At 39.2% G+C, this 8,995-nt stretch overlaps 1 long non-coding RNA gene across 1 annotated transcript; it reads left to right on the top strand.

The window, feature by feature from the left end:
- The first annotated feature begins 7,174 nt into the window (after positions 1-7,174).
- On the top strand, positions 7,175-8,121 carry LOC122132676. Its single transcript, XR_006152234.1, has 2 exons — positions 7,175-7,359; positions 7,939-8,121. It is a non-coding gene; the product is annotated as an uncharacterized LOC122132676 (long non-coding RNA).
- The last annotated feature ends 874 nt before the right edge of the window (positions 8,122-8,995 follow it).

Here is an 8,995-nt window from a genome sequence, read left to right as displayed (position 1 = left end):
CAAAGGCCATAGATACAATAGAAACAATAGAAGCCCAGCAAATATTCTATCTATACCCCGGCATATTCCTCCTTCCTGTGAGCCACTATATCCAGAAAATATTTCAATGGCAATACTAAATATTATGTCACTATCAGGGAAAACATTTCTCATTAACGATCTTATATGTGAACGTAAATTAGACTGTATGTTTTTAACAGAAACCTGGCTAAACAAAAATGGGTCTGCAGCTCTTATTGAAGCATCCCCTCCCAATTATAGCTTTTTTCAGTCCATTAGAACAGGTAAAAAAGGGGGCAGGACAGCCACCATAACCACGGATGCCCTGTGCTGCAGGAGCATCTCCTTCGATGATTTTGCCTCATTTGAATATCATGCCATAGTTCTAAAGTGCCAGCCTCCTGTTCTGACAGTAACTGTGTATAGGCCACCCAAGCAATGTCCCACTTTTCTAACAGACTTTTCAGAACTACTCTCCATTATACACACAAACTACAATAAGATTATTATCACTGGTGATTTTAACATATATGTTGATAATGGGAACGACTCAAAGGCCCGGGATTTTATGAATCTCTTGAATTCCATGGACTTTACAAAACACATCACTGAACCCACTCACAACCGTGGCCACACCCTTGATCTAGTTATTACAAAGGGTCTTACAACTGTTATATCGTCTATCTGTGACCTTGCTCTTTCTGACTACTTTAGTATTTTCTTTACAGCACTGGTACCTAAAGTTAGAAATAGTGCTGAATGTTTTATTAAGAAACGCTATCTTAACTCTGCAGCAGCTGAGAATTTCAAAGTATTGATGAACATAACTAGTACAAAAACCCCAGATACGGGGCCATCATGTGTTAATGATCTAGTAACTACTCTAAATACAAAATTAAGGACAGCACTTGACTCTGTAGCACCATTGAAACAAAAAAAGGTTTTAGCCAAACAAAAGCTCCATGGAGAAATGAGGAAATTATTAAACTTAAGAGATCCTGCAGAAGGTCTGAGCGTACATGGAGAAAGACCAAGCTACAGGTCCACCTTGATATCTTTAAGGATCAACTTTCAGTCTTTAATAAAGCAATAAGAAATGCTAGGAAGGATAATTTGTCTAATTTGATATCTACAAATTCTAACAATTCCAGGGTCCTCTTTTCAACAATAGACAGCCTTATAAATCCTGCACCTAAAGTAGATGATAGTCTCTTTTCCACATCCAAATGTGAGGAATTTGCAGCATTCTTCAGAGATAAGATAACGAACATTAGGAAGAATATTGCTCAAGAAATTCCAAATGTCTTGTTTTCTGATCCCCTTCCACCATGCTGTAACAGTATGAGCTTTTTTGCACTGGCTGATTTAGAAATGCTGAGCAAAGTAGTGTCACAACTGAAGCCGTCTACATGCCCTCTTGATCCCCTTCCCACCAAATTTTTTAAGACCATCTTTGACTCTGTGTCTAAGGACATTCTAGCCATTATTAACTGTTCCCTGCTTACAGGTATTTTCCCATCAGAACTTAAAACTGCCCTGGTGAGACCCCTCCTGAAGAAAAGCAATTTAGACTCTTCAGTTCTAAACAATTTTAGACCCATCTCTGACCTTCCCTTTCTAAACAAAATCCTGAAAAAAATTGTCTTTAAACAATTAAATAATTTCCTAGATGCTAACTGTGCATTTGACACCTTCCAATCTGGTTTTCGTTCCAATCATAGCACAGAAACGGCATTAGTCAAGGTTGTAAATGATCTCAGGATTAATGCTGACTCCAAAAAACTATCTGTCTTGGCCCTTCTGGATCTGAGCGCAGCCTTTTGATACTGTTGATCACAATATCCTTATTGATAGACTTGAAAATTGGGTTGGCCTCACTGGTCCGGTCCTAAACTGGTTTAGGACCTATCTAACTGGCCGGGAATACTTTGTCGCCCTCGGAGACCACAGCTCAAAAAACATTTGTATGACCTGTGGGGTCCCTCAAGGATCCATTTTTAGGGCCCTTACTTTTCAGTCTATACATGCTACCCCTTGGTAGTGTAATTAGAAGGCACAACATCGACTATCATAGCTATGCAGATGACACCCAGCTCTATATTTCTGTAACACCCAACAACTACAGCTCTATTGATTGTTTGGTAAATTGCATTTCTGATATAAATGTATGGATGTCACAAAACTTTCCTTAGCTAAACCAAGAAAAAACAGAGGTATTAGTCATTGGTGAAAAAAACGAAAGAGAGAAACTATCTGCACACTTAAAAACACTAGCACTTAACACCAAGCACCAAGCCAGAAACCTAGGCGTCATATTTGACTCAGATCTCAATTTTGAAACCCATATCAAAAATATAATTAAAACATCTTTTTATCACTTAAGAAACATTGCTAAGGTGCAACCGTTTCTCGCTCAGGCTGACACCAAAAGACTGATGCACGCGTTTATCACGAGCAGGCTAGACTACTGTAACTCGCTTTTGTCTGGTCTACCAAAAAAAGCCATTAGTCAACTACAAACAATACAGAATGCAGCAGCGCGAGTCCTCACTAAAACAAGACGGAGAGCCCACATCACACCAGTATTAAAATCACTGCACTGGCTACCTGTTAGTTTTAGAATAGATTTCAAGGTTCTCTTACTAGTCTATAAATCACTCCATAGTCATGCACCTGAATATATAACAGACATGCTCTCAAGGTACACACCCAGTAGATCCCTGAGGTCCTCCGGCACTGAACTTCTAACAGTTCCAAAAGCCAGGACAAAGAGACATGGGGAAGCAGCTTTTAGTTTCTATGCCCCCAACCTTTGGAACACTCTGCCAGAATACCTAAGAATGGCTGAAACGGTTGAAACCTTTAAACATGCACTTAAGACATACCTCTTTGATCTCGCTTATCACTCACTGTAAAATGTATTTAACATTTATGGAACATTTATTTATTTACTTATTTCTGTCTCTTTTCAAGTGTTTGTACCTGCCCCCCCCCAGCAGCTGTCTCTTAGTTTGACGATAACTGTGCTGAGCAGTCCTTTATGGTGCCAGTGCGGTTAGTATGTCATTTCCTGCTTATTTATCTCTGGCAAAATCTGTGTCTCTTCATAAGTGTTTTGTAACCTGTAAAACGTATTTATTTAACATTTATGTAACATTTATTTATTTACTCATCTGTGTCTCTTTACAAGTGTTTGTAACCCCCCCCCCCCCCCCTCCAGCAGCTGTCTCTTAGTTTGACGATGACCGTGCTGAGTAGTCCTTTACGGTGCCAGTGCAGTTAGTACGTTTATTTTATTTCCTGTTTATCTACGTATCTCTAGAAAATCTGTGTGTTTTTACAAGTGTTTGTAACCCCCCCCCCCCCCCCCTTTCTTTCCTACTGTGAGGCGCATTGTGTTACCTCCTTGTATGAAATGCGCCGTACAAATAAAGTTTGATTTGATTTGATTTGAAGAGCGGACAGATAATAAAACAGTGTGGGGAAAAAAGACATGAAAGAGAGAGAGGGAGAGAGTTTAGGCAGAGGAGAAAGGACAGACATTGAGTGAAAAAAGGGAGTGAGCAAGCTCACAGCATTTCTCTCCTTAAAGACCTCACCTGCCTAAGAAAATGTGGTGTGAGCATAGGTATTTCCTCTACCTTAAACCAGTCCTTCAGCTTTCCACTAGCACATAATTTCCAGACCTCAGCCATCACCAAGAAGTCACACAACAGGGACCACACCTTGGCCTCACAGCGCACCAGGAACTCTTTGCAAGTACATTACAGAGAGAGAGAGAGAGAGATATGCAAATAAATGTATTACCATCCTTACTATGCTTATGATTAAACCCCCCCATGCACCAAGCCAGCCAACATAGCTAAACATAACTCATCACAACTAAACGCATACAAAATCCCCCAAATCAATAAAACTGGGCTACAGACAGTGTATGTTGTATCGTGAAGGAGGGCCTTTTACGGATCCTGGGTACTGCATTCGGCGCGTGTTGTCTTCAGCCAGTTAGGCACTGTTGTGTATCCTGCCATCCTGCCATGCACCATGTCAGCCAACCATAACTAAACATATTTAAATTAAAAGTGAGAATCTTAATAATACTAAATGCAAGGTGGTGTAGGGCAGCAGGGGATCGCAAACATTAACCACACAGATCAGACATGGGAATAAAAGCAGTGCACAGGGAATTGTGCCAGAGTGTGTTGAACAAATGATACAAGAACACACCTATATCGATGAATACAGACATCTCTATATTAATCATCACATTACCATTACCCTCAACATCAATCAGGGTCTCCCCTGCAGAGACTGCTTCATCACATAAATGTGTGTTTTGTTTATCAATACATTGTATGTATACGAGAGCAATCTGTTAGGTATTCTTGAATATTCTTTTAAACAAAGTATGTGTGCACATGTGGTTTGAAGACAGATGGGCAATGGACGCGATAAACTGTGTCAGTTCAACAGAGTGGGTAGTGAGCACACATAATAGTAATAGTGGCACGGTGGCTCAGGTGCTTGCACTGCCGCCTCACAGCAAGAAGGTCATCGGTTCGATTCCTGCACGGGGCGCTGTTGGCTCTGGGGGGCGTACAAACAGTACTGGAAAAAGGGACAAAGTGCGGGATTGGAGATTGCTGGCTGATGTCGGTAGCTCTTCTACAGACGACTGGTTTACGCTCAATGATGTGCTGAATTTAAGTTTCTTTTTCTGGGAACTTGAGAAGGAGGCGTTGCTGGTAGATCTGGTTTAAGATCTCAAGTTTGGAATGTTTGGAATGTAGAATTAATTTACATATCAGTTAATACCTGATGCCTTAGCCTGAGTAATTCATTTCGTCGTCACCTGAACAAGGTGAACTTTAATGCGTTTGCATGTTCCAAAGCAAAAGTTCTAGCAGACAAATTCTAATTCAGAGCTACATTGAACATGAGCTTAAGCAAAACAGCTAGCAGAAGAAGCAGTATGGAACAACCGCCAAACAGTAAGTTATTCACTCCATCCAGTATTTCTTACTGCATACATTGCGCATAAAATAGAGGAAACAAGACTTAATGTTAAATTGCAATGTTTTCCCCCGCTTGTTCTGCCCTCCTGATAGTGGTGTAAAGTGATACATATGTCAACTTTTACGGATTTATTGCAGAACTTATGGATTTCCCCCATTTAAATTGCTTACGGAAATATACCTGAAATTATAGGGAGTGATTGACGCGGTTGGTATATGACACCCCCCAGAATTGCAGATCCAGTCAGATCCTTAAACTCCTTGAGAAGATAGACAAGATGATGGAGGAGAATGGGGCAAGACATCTCACCTGTGAGGAAATTGGGGTGATACCAAGGGGCTCATTACTTCCAGAGAGCAAACAGAAAGCAAAAAGAGTGAGAGAGAGCGATACTCACGAAAAGGAAGAACGGAAGAAGAAGAGAACAGGAGGTAAATAACGTGTTGTAGCCATTTAAGACATTTTTGTCCAAATATGAAGTTTACATTTGCCCTGAATTATTTTGGCTATGTCTTGTAATGTATTATTTCTATATTTGCATATTTATCTAATTTATCTGTTTTTTTAGTTATTTGCTCATATATCTTTAGGCCTGCATTTGATTGGACAATTGGATAATTGTTAATTTACTTATTTAACTTGAACGTCATACCCTGATGGTAAGAATTGGTATAGGCGTCACCAGGCCCGGCTCACCAGGGTCATAGTGGCTCGTAAATATACGGGTTTTTTGACCACTTTTGATGCTAGCTTGTTTTTTTTTTGTTTACTTTCGTTAACTTTGGGTTATTGTTTGAATTTACAAATCGTTTATGTTCACCTTTTTGAGCCAATAAATGGATTATATTTTTTGCAAGTTTGGAGTGACGAAAGTGTGTGCAAAACTACTACCGGCTCACCAGGCCCACGGCCTTTACTGGATCTTGGATTTAGAAAAATTAGAAACCTCAAATTAAATGATGGTGATAAATAATAAAACATATTTAGGAATTCTTCAATAGTTAGTTTAATAGCTGAATGATAACAATGGTTATGGCTGAATGATAACAAGATCCGCACAATGATTTGGTTTTGAACACATCAAACAGCCGTATGACTTTAATCATTCTCATCCAAGTCTTAGATTAAAGGATTAGTCAAACCTGTCTGGATATTGTGGTCAGACATGGACTTTCACATTTACTCTCAGGACAGGTAATTGTCAAAGAACAGATATTGTTCATGGTCTTATGGTCTTTTCATTTATAGAGATTAAAGAGATTGCAGCCATACAGCAAGCACAAGAAGTCATGGCACAGGTTCAACACAAATTTGAGGAGAAAATCAGAAACCATGCCGAGACCAACGAAACATTTATTAACTTCATCAGGTACATTGCCTGTTTCAGTAAAATAGCAAAATAGTCTTCCTGAATCTGCTGTTAATTAGAACAAACTATCTATCTATCTATCTATCTATCTATGAATGACTTGTTTGTTTGTTGTGTCCAGGGACATTATGACAAATCTGCTAAAGAAAACGATACAGAAAACCACTATCGGTGTGTTTGGAAGGACAGGAGATGGTAAAAGCTCCCTGATAAATGCCATCCTAGGTGAGGAGGAGCTGTTACCGACAGGGACACTCGATGCTTGTACATCAGTCATCATACAAATGGAGGCTGGGGCTGAGAGAGACCAGTACACAGCAACTATTGAATTCATCTCAAAAGAGGTTTCTTACAACTGTTACATTACTACTATCATACTGTAATGTTACAACTCACATCCTATGTTTAAAATTAACCCTGAAAAATACTTCATGTTCATTTGTAGGAGTGGAAAAATGAGCTAAAAAGCCTTGTAGGTTTTCTAGCAGAACACCCCGAGGAAAGGGATGAAACCATCTGCAAAATGGCAGAAGACAAGATCAAAGCACTGTATGGAAAGGATGCAACTAGCAAAAGCTTTGATGAACTCATGAAGGATGATCGTTCAGCAGTTATTGCAGGCCTGCTCAGGTTAACCCCTAAAACCATCTCAAAGCTTACGGTTAGTTACAGTTCTTGTAGCTGTAAATTGTAATTGTATGTGAGTTCAAGTGAGTTTATTTTCAGCTCATATTTGTGAAGAATTAGCACATAACAAGTCTAATTCCATGCTCAAACAGGCCTCCGATCTCTCTGAAGAAATCAGGCCTTATATTCTACATCATGAGTCTGATCTTGGGGGACTCTATTGGCCAATAGTGAAGATTGTGAGAATCAAAGTCCCAGATCACCAAGAGCTTCTACAGAACATCGTGCTAGTTGACCTCCCTGGAAATGGAGACTGTAATCAAACCAGAGACGAGATGTGGAAATCAGTAAGTGCTCACTGTATTTGTCATAAACTAAAGGAGATTCTGGATGCATGTGCAGGTTAGCGCAGAATTTATTTGAATGAAACAAATGACTTCAAGGAACTCACAGGATTCTTGTCTCAGACCTCAGGATTAGACACCATATTGACAGTACAATTCCACACCAAAATCAAACAAGTGGAAAATGAGGAGTATTGATACAAAACAGTCAACAGTCAGATTAAGCAAAAGCAGGTGCAGTTAATGATTTGATCACCAAGGTTAACTGAGAGACAGCAGCATAAACAAACCTGGCATAGAATGACCAGCAGGGGGAGAGAACCAGAGTGTGACATCATTAAACAAACAATGTTTTATAATATATCTAAATGCATTAATAGCATATATTATTCTATGGCAAAGATAGGTAAAATATAGTTTATGGTTTCAATACACTGATCATTTAAATAGGTATCGGCACCTATTTTATTTTTCATACTGAATTGATGAAGCAGGTTTGGATTATACTGAACTGGTTGTTTGTAATGAGAAATGTTTTCCATTAATCCAAACAATCAGCAAAAACAATATATTTTTTTCCAGATGTTAAGGGAGTGCACATTTGTTTGGGTTGTGAGTGATGTCAATCGAGCCGCATCTGACAAGGCAGCCTGGGAGATCCTGAAGAGCAGCATGACAGATATGGTACAGGGAGGGGCATGCACTGGCATCACTTTCATCTGCACCAAAACTGATAATATGAATCCTCAGTCTTACATGAGATCAGAAAGGTCAGTCTTTTCTTTATCCTCAATTTTTTGTCTATGTAAGTGTATGCAGTACTAAAGAGTGTGTTCAGTGTACTGTTTGTTTGGTTTGTTAGGTTACTAGGTTTAAAACAGTATGCAGAAAACTACAAAAATGACATATTTATTTTGCACATCCCTTAGACTGAAGGATAAAGATCTACAAATCACAGCGGACAATGTAAGTGAAAAAAGGATACAAACCGACACCGCTTCATTAGATGATAGATCTATGTCAGATGAAATACAAAGTGAATTATTATTCTCCCTATTTCCCAGGAGTCCGAGAGAAAGCATAAATGCATACAGCACAGGAATAACAGGGCCAAGAATGGAGTGAGACAAACCTTTGAAGATCAGTTTCCACTTCAGGTATTTTTCTCACCCAGGAGGTGTTTTTCATAGATTTTTGTGATCATACAACTGGCTGATTGACTGATTCTGATTTTTTTCAGAAATTTCACATCAACATTTCAGTGTTTACTGTAAGTTCACGGGAGTTCTGCTCAAAGAAGCCAAATATGAAACTGGAGGACACAGGTAGAGCATCATCAGTGTTAGTAGTTTTCTCTTTTTTTATATTAGAGGAGTGTGTGCTGTTCATCATTACCCATAAAGGGAGATTGTTTATTTCATGAAGTGAGCACAAACTGAGCAGATTCACTTGTCAATGTAGTCATTATAGCTAACAAAGAAACTATTTATTTTCTTCCTTTTTTCTTTGGAAAAAAACCGCTAGAAATACCAGAGCTGAGAGAGGTGCTGAGGAGTCTTAACCTCCATACCAACAGAGTGGCCTCACAGTATTTAACAAGTGCCACAGGGATCCTGTCCCTCATACAGACATCCAAAGA

The sequence above is a fragment of the Clupea harengus genome, unplaced genomic scaffold (genome assembly GCF_900700415.2).
Source record: "Clupea harengus unplaced genomic scaffold, Ch_v2.0.2, whole genome shotgun sequence".
Taxonomy (NCBI): domain Eukaryota; kingdom Metazoa; phylum Chordata; class Actinopteri; order Clupeiformes; family Clupeidae; genus Clupea; species Clupea harengus.
The sequence above is the reverse complement of the archived record's forward strand: the minus strand, read 5'-3'. Positions and strand labels throughout refer to the sequence as shown.